Genomic DNA, 8,930 nt, shown 5'->3' with positions numbered 1-8,930 from the left:
TTGAAGCAGTCATAAAAGCCCCAGCACCTGAAAATGTCTCACAATTAAGGTCGTTCCTGGGATTGATAAATTACTATCATAAATTTTTACTGAACTTGTCAACTCTTCTGCATCCTCTTAACGAACTGCTACAAATGGGAGTAATTTGGAAATGGAGCGAAGGCTGTAAACGTGCCTTCCATAAATGCAAAGGCTTGATCACGTCCAAGGAAGTTTTGGCTCATTACAACCCATCACTGCCAATCAGACTGGCGTGCGATGCATCCCCTTACGGCGTAGGCGCGATATTATCGCATAGATTCCCTGATGGCTCGGAGCGGCCGATAGCTTTTGCGTCACGCTCATTGAACTCAGCTGAGCGTAACTATGCCCAGATCGACAGGGAAGCACTCAGCCTGGTATGGGGAGTGAAGAAATTCAACCATTACCTACACGGACAAAAATTTACCTTGTTGACTGACCATCAGCCCCTCGTCTCCATATTCAACCCTAAAAAGGGTGTTCCCATTATGACAGCGCAAAGGCTACAGAGGTGGTCCCTTTTCCTAGGGGCACACCAATATGACATAGAATACAAAGGATCAAAACAGCATGGGAATGCTGACGGTTTATCGCGCCTACCATTGCCAACGGTAGAAGAGGCACCTACAGTGGACCCAGTGGAGATGTTCCACTCAACCATAGTAGAATGTCTACCAGTAACAAATTCTGCCATTGAAAAGGAAACGAGAAATGACCCGACTCTCTCACGAGTCTACGATTTAACGGTGAAGGGATGGCCAGCACATGGCGAACTACTGTTGCCAGCATTCTCGCAAAGAAGAGAACAGCTGTCAGTGTGCCGAGGAACCTTGATGTGTGGATCCAGAGTGGTGATTCCACCCAAACTCCAGGATAAAGTGCTAAAGGAGCTTCACGAGGGGCATCTGGGTGGAGTGAAAATGAAGAACCTAGCCAGAGCGTTTGTGTGGTGGCCAGGTATCGATGGAGACATCGAAGAAATGACCAAGAGCTGCCTAGGATGCCAGAAGGTCCAAAACGCCCCACCACAAGCCCCTCTACATCCATGGGAGTGGCCCTCACCTCCATGGCAAAGGGTACACATCGACTTTGCTGGTCCATTTATGGACTCAATGTTCTTAATCGCGGTTGATGCACACTCCAAGTGGCCGGAGGTAATGAAGATGTCCTCCACCACCACGGAAAAAACCATCACAGTATTAAGGACCATATTTGCCAGGAATGGGCTGCCTGAACAGATCTGTTCTGATAATGGACCACAATTTGTGTCCGAAGAATTCAGGAAGTTCTTAAAAAAACAATGGGGTTAAGCACTACACGTCCGCCCCATACCATCCCGCCACCAATGGATTGGCTGAAAGGTTTGTCCAGACCTTCAAGAAGGCCATAAAGGCCATGGGTAATGAAGACATAAATCTACAGCATAAGGTAGATAACTTCTTGTTTGCATACAGGAATGCAACACATGTGGTTACAAACCAAAGTCCCGCCATGATGTTCTTCAATAGAAGCCTAAGATGCCGGCTGGATTTGATCAAGCCAAACATCAGAAGGGACGTGGAGAACCGGCAATTTCAAGGCATGAATGAAAGGCCAACTAGAACCTTCCAGATAGGTCAACAAGTTTTGGCCCGAGACTACCGTACCGAGAAATGGCAGCCTGGAACTATTTGCACACGACTAGGACTGCTGATGTATACCGTGGACATTGGAGCAAGCATAATAAGGCGCCATGCTGACCAGATCATAGGGTCATCCGAAAAGGGACAACCTACACCACAACTCTATACGCCTAATGATGAAGCAGAGATACCCATAGTATCTACCTCCGATCCGGTGATACTGGAACCAGATGAACCCGACACTGGCATTCAAGCCAAATCGACCTTGCCAAAAGAACCTACTACACCACCAAAAACTACTACACCACCGAGGCGTTATCCGGACCGAGTCAGGCAGCCTCCGGAGAGACTGACTTATAATTGATTGTTAATTAATGATTTCTTAAAATGTTATGTACTGGTTGTCTAAAAGGGGAGGAATTGTGGTGTATGTGCCTTTAAGAGCCCCCTGTGTACTGTAATGCCGGTAATGGCCACTCGGGCTATATAAGCCTGTATAGTGTCTTGTATCTGTTAGTTCACCTCCAGACTTTGTTCAGTAAACACCTGTGAAACCAACTCCTGCATTCCGTGTCTCCATTAACACACGGATACAACAGAGGAGGTACTAGAAAGGCTGGTTGTACTTAAAGTAGATAAGTCACCAGGACCTTGGATGCTGAGGGAAGTAAAGGTGGAAATTGCAGAGGTACTGGCCATAATCTTCCAACCATCCTTGGATATGGGGATGGTGCCAGAGGACTGGAGAATTGCTTCTTTGTTCAATAAAAGGCGTAAGGATAAACCCAGCAACTACAGGCCAGTCAGTTTAACCTCGGTAGTGGGGAAGCTTTTAGAAGCGATAATCCGGGATAAAATTAACAGTCACTTGGATAAGTGTGGATTAATTAAGGAAAGCCAGCATGGATTTGTTAAAGGCAAATCATGTTTAACGAACTTGATGGAGTTTTTTGATACAGTAACAGAGAGGGTTGATGAGGTCAATGCGGTTGATGTGGTGTACATGGACTTCCAAAAGGCGTTTGATAAAGTGCCACATAATAGGCTTGCCAGCAAAATTGAAGCCCATAGACTAAAAGGAACAGTGGCAGCATGGCTACGAAATTGGCTAAGTGACAGGAAACAGAGAGTAGTGGTGAATGGTTGTTTATCGGACTGGAGGAAGGTACACAGTGTGGTTCCCCAGGGGTCGGTACTAGGACCACTGCTTTTCTTGATATATATTAATGACTTAGGCTTGGGTGTACAGGGCACTATTTCAAAATTTGTGAATGACACAAAACTTGGAAGTATAATGAACAGTGAGGAGGATAGTGATAGACTTCAAGAGGACATAGACAGGCAGAATGGGCGGACATGTGGCAGATGAAATTTAACGCAGAAAAGTGCAAAGTGATACATTTTGGTAGGAAGAACGAGGAAAGGCAATATAAACTAAAGGGTACAATTCTAAAGGAGGTGCATGAACAGAGAGACCTGGGAGTATGTGTGCACAAATTGTTGAAGGTGGCAGGGCAGGTTGAGAAAATGATTTAAAAAGCATACGGGATCCTGGGCTTCATAAATAGAGGCATAGGGCTGGATTTTGTCAGTGTGGGCGGGCTGGGGCATGTCAGTTGGAAATCATGTCAGGACCCCGACTCCTAAGTGAAGTGGTGAAAAAGTGCGAATTTCCCCTAATTGGGCAATTGATTTCCTGCGGGTGGGAACGCCTGGCCCATTGTGTCTTTTCATACAGAAAGTCGCCTCCGATGACGTCATCAATGCTGCTGGATTTCAGACCTGCAAGCAGCCTTGCTTCTTCTGGAGGCTGCAAAGGCTCTGCAAATTGTATGAAGGGGGAGTTGATTTCCCGACAATGTCCACGATCAAGCAAAAGTGTGCTCCTCGATTTGATGAGCTCTCCCTCCAAGCTCTGGTGCACGGAGCCAGCTGCAATAAGGAGGTGCTGTTCCCTTCTTCAGGGAGAAAAAAGTCACCCCAGCAGACAAAAGCTGTGTGACTACAAGTGGCCCAGGAGGTCAACTCCATTTCGCTAAGCCGCAGAACCTGGCTACAATGCAGGAAGAGGTTTCATGATCTTCTCCGCACAGGAAAAGTGAGTATGACTTTCCCATCACCCTCAATCTGATCCCCATTGCCTCTCCTCACCAGCACTCTGCTTTGCCAACCTCTTCCTCCACATCCCACTTGACACTTACATGCCTGCACCCTTACCCATTCCCTCTCTCTCTAAGATCACATTCACTTATCTATTCGACCATGCAGCCCTCGCACTCCCTATCACTGTGATGCCATGACAGCAACAACTTTTAACACACAGGGAGGGTCCTTTGTATCCTTCTAAGTATCTATGCTATGGATTCTCTACACTCACTCCTTCATTCTCACTCAAACTACACTTGTGTCCCTCATTGCAGGAAAAGATAGCCCACAATAAGAGGGAAAGAGCCATGACAGGAGGAGGGCCACCCTCAGTAGCCCAGATAATGCACAAGTAGTCACAAGGGTAGTCACTTGGGTGTCATGTTATGTTTATTTTTGAAAAGCTATCAGTTGCTTGTTGTGATAAAAATTTCTGCTGGCAAACTGTTGAAGTTGTGGCCTGTGTCATTTTGTGAATGGGACTTCCACATTGAAGTACTGAAGACTTGTGCTCCAGAACTAGCTGCGCCCCTAGCCAAGCAGTTCCAGTACAGCTACAACACTGGCATCTACCCGGCAATGTGGAAAATTGCCCAAGTATGTCCTGTCTACAAAAAGCAGGCAAATCCGACCCGGCCAATTACCGTCCCATCAGTCTACTCTCAATCATCAGCAAAGTGATGGAAGGTGTCGTCGACGGTGCTATCAAGCGGCACTTACTCAGCAATAACCTGCTAACTGACGTCCAGTTTGGGTTCTGCCAGGGCCACTCAGCTTCTGACCTCATTACAGCCTTGGTCCAAACATGGACAAAAGAGCTGAACTCAAGAGGTGAGGTGAGAGTGACTGCCCTTGACATCAAGGCAGCATTTGATCGAGTGTGGCATCAAGGAGCCCTAGCAAAACTGAAGTCAATGGGAATCAAGGGGAAAACTCTCCATTGGTTGGAATCATACCTAGCACAAAGGAAGTTGGCTGTGGTTGTTGGAGGTCATTCATCTCAATCACATGACATCACTGCAGGAGTTCCTCAGGGCAGTGTCCTAGGCCCAACCATCTTCAGCTGTTTCATCAATGACCTTCCCTCCATCATAAGGTCAGAAGTGGGGATGTTCGCTGATGATTGCACACTGTTCAGCACCATTCGAGACTCGTCAGATACTGACGCAGTCCGTGTCCATATGCAGCAAGACCTGGACAACATTCAGACTTGGGCTGACAAGTGGCAAGTAACGTTCGCACCACACAAGTGCCAGGCAATGACCATCTCCAACAAGCGAGACTCTAACCATCTCCCCTTGACATTCAATGGCATTACCATCGCTGAATCCCCCACTATCAACATCCTGGGGGTTACCATTGATCAGAAACTGAACTGGACCAGCCATATAAATACTGTGGCTACAAGAGCAGGCCAGAGGCTGGGAATTCTGCGGCGAGTGTCTCACCTCCTGACTCCCCAAAGCCTTTCCACCATCTACAAGGCACAAGTCAGGAGTGTGATGGAATACTCTCCACTTGCCTGGATGAGTGCAGCTCCAACAACACTCAAGAAGCTCGACACCATTCAGGATAAAGCAGCCCGCTTGATTGGCACTCCATCCACCACCTTCAACATTCACTCCCTCCACCACCGGCGCACTGTGGCTGCAGTGTGTACCATCTACAAGATGCAGTGCAGCAACTCGCCAAAGCTCCTTCAACAGCACCTTCCAAACCCGCGACCTCTACCACTTAGGAGGACAAGGGCAGCAGATGCATGGGAACATCACCACCTACAAGTTCCCCTCCAAGCCACACACCATCCTGACTTGGACCTGTATCGCCGTTCCTTCACTGTCGCTGGGCCAAAATCCTGGAACTCCCTTCCTAATAGCATTGTGGGTGTACCTACACCATATGGACTGCAGCGGTTCAAGAAGGTGCCTCACCACCATCTTCTCAAGGGCAATTAGGGATGGGCACTAAATGCAGGCCTAGCCAGCGATGCCCACATCCCATCAATGAATTAAAAAAATTTTTTTTTAAAGACTTAGAGTGACTTGCAATTGTCATTATGGTGGTCATAGTGATAGGAATCCACAGGCTCTTGGCCATTGTTGATGCTCTGGTAAGAAGCTGCAAGGCAAAAGTGCTTGAATGTCTGGGCTAAGCAAATCTGGCCAAGATGAGTGCGTCCCTTGCATCCCGGGCAGCAATGTGCTCGCATGCTGCTGCTGCTGGTTGATGCGCCTCTGCAAGCTGTTCGTTGTCGCTCTCCTCCTCCTCCTCCTCATCTGAGGAGGCTATGTGATGAGCCACTTGTTCCTCAGGCATCTGCAAGCCACGACGTTGTGCCATGTTGTGAAGTGCACAGCAAACCACGACGATTCTGGAGACCTTGGCTGCTGACTACTGCAGGGCTCCACCTGGCCTATGAAGGCATCTGAAGCGCATCTTCAGCAAGCCGATGGTTTGCTCGATTATGGATCTGGTGGAAATGTGGCTGGAGTTGTAGCGCTCCTCAGCATTGTTGGATGGGTTCCTCAACAGCATCATTGGCCACGTCTTCAGGGGATAGCCCTTGTCTCCAAGTAGCTATCCAAAAATTTGGTCTGGTGGACTGAAGAGCGGAGGCACACTAGACTGGCACAGGATGAAGGAGTCATGGCAACTGCCAGGGTACTTGGCGCAAACATGCAAAATTTCCTTCTTGTGGTCACACACCAGCTGTACGTTGAGGGAGCGGAAACCCTTGCAGTTGACAAAAATACCTGGATTGTGATGGGATGCCTTAAGGGCCACATGTGTGCAGTCTACGACGCCCTGCACCCTTGGAAAGCCTGCCAGATTGTCAAACCCAACCGCACGCGCAGTTACACTGGCTTGATCCTTGCAGAAATTGATGTAATTCTGCGCGATGGCAAAGAGGGCATCGGTTACCTGTGTGATGCAAGTGTGTGCGGCCGCCTGGGAGACGCCACTGATGTCTGCTGCTGATCCCTGGAAGGAGCCTGAAGCAAAAAAGTTGAGTGCAGTGATGACTTTGATGGCCACTGGTAAGGGTTGTCCACCTGGTCCTCTGGGCTCCAGGTCTTGCTGCAGCATTGCACAGATGTCACCCACTACCTCTCGCGAAAGTCTGAGCCTCCTTTGGCACTGCTGCTCAGTCATGTTTAGGTAGCTCATCCTCTGTCTATAGACCCTGTTTTGGGGGTATCTCCTGCACCGACGTGCTTCCATGCGCTGGTGCCTTCTGGCCTGTGCAGCTTCAGGTGGGTGAGCAGCAGCTTGGAGCTCCTGCTGTTGCTCCTGCAGTTGGTGCTGCTGTTGTTCAGGGTTCTGCTGCTGCCACGGCTGGTCTTCATCTGAATCTGATGTCCAGGAGGAAAGGAAATAAATGGTTCCCATTCTTCAGGTCTATACCTCAGTTGAGGAAGCACTCATTCAAGGTGCAGAGAGGGGTTTCCCAGGAGGTCACACTGGAGATGGGTGTCAGGCTCCAAACTTCCACAACAATGAGTAGGCCTGCTAAAAGTTCCCCCAGACCTGAGACAACAAAGTTCTGCCACCTGCAAATGAAGATTGCTAAAATCTCCTTTTTAATGGTGGAGCTGCAGCTGTTAGTAAGCAATCCACTTGTGATGCTGCCAGGATTCACTGGCGTGTTCCAGAGGAGATGTGCAGCTCATGGGAAAAGTGTTAAAATCAGAAAAGCTTCTCAAAATGGGATTATAGAGGCAATTAAGTGGTTGTTAAGGGCCTATCCCGCCTCTTGCAGGCAGGATGGAAAGCGGGTCAGAAAACACGCATTTGGGAAAATTGCTCGGAGGTGGGATGGAGGCGGATCAGGCCCACCCGCCATTTTTTGCGATTTTACCACCTTACACGCCTCCAATCCCGCTTCCTCGGGCCTGGCAAAATTGAGCCCATAGAGTACAAAAGCAAGGAAGTTATGATGAACCGCTATAAAACACTGGTTCGTACTCAACTGGAGTACAGGAAACTTTTTTTTATCCGGCACCGACGGGACCGACGTGGTGCCGGTTCATCAAAAATTCCGGATAACCGAAAGCTATAGTAAAAGATACGGAGAGCTGAGAGCTCCGTATAAAGCAACAAACCCTGTTGAGTGCAGAACAATGGCCACAAGTTCCAAGCGTCTCTGTAGCTTAGCAACAGCTGCAGCCACACCCTTGCACAGCAACAGATCGAGGAAGGCAAGTACAATATGAAGTAAAACTTACCTGAACCTACTCCTGAATTTTGCCAGTTAACCGAGATTTCCGGTTATTTAGGTGCCAGTAAATCGAAAGTTTCCTGTATTGTGTTCAATTCTGGGCACCACACTTTAGAAAGGATGTGAAGGCATTAGAGAGGGTGCAGAAAAGATTTACAAGAATGGTTCCAGGGATGAGGGACTTCAGTTACGTGGATAGACTGGAGAAGCTGGGGTTGTTCTCCTTAGAGTAGAGAAGGTTGAGAAGAGATTTGATAAAGGTGTTCAAAATCATGAGGGGTCTAGACAAAGTAGATAGAGAAAAACTATTCCCAATGGAGAAAGGGTCGAGAACCAGAGAACACAGATTTAAGGTGACTGGCAGAAGAACCAAAGGCAACATGAGGAAAAACGTTTTTACGCAGCGAGTGGTTATGATCTGAAATGCACTGCCTGAAAGGGTGGTGGAGGCAGATTCAATCGTGGCTTTTAAAAGGGAATTGGAAAAGTACCTGAAGGAAAAAAAATTGCAGGGCTATGGGGAAAGGGCAGGGTAGTGGGACTACCTGAAATGCTCTTGCAGAGAGTTGGCACGGGCTCGACGGGCTGATTGGCCTCCTTCTGTGCTGTAACCATTCTATGATTCTATCATTCTATGTGAGCCAGTCTCAAATCTTTTGCCCTACATACACTTCTGAGATGTGTCACTTTAAAATGTGACACCGCTGAGAGGTGTGATGCTGTGGATACTCATCGGATACAAGAATTTTAAATAAATAGATCAATAAAATATGATCTACTTAATTTCCAGATAGACTCCTTTTGCCTGACCTTGCCAAATGCACAATGTCAAAACTGTACACTTGTGCTTTTGATGAACAAGCCAGTTGATGAGAGGAGGTGTTTATGTGTTAAATTGTGATACTGCAGGATATAAATACTTC

Source organism: Somniosus microcephalus, chromosome 4 (assembly GCF_052327205.1).
Source record: "Somniosus microcephalus isolate GS21.2 chromosome 4, FLI_Smic_1.0, whole genome shotgun sequence".
NCBI classification, from domain to species: domain Eukaryota; kingdom Metazoa; phylum Chordata; class Chondrichthyes; order Squaliformes; family Somniosidae; genus Somniosus; species Somniosus microcephalus.
Note: the sequence above shows the minus strand (reverse complement) of the source record.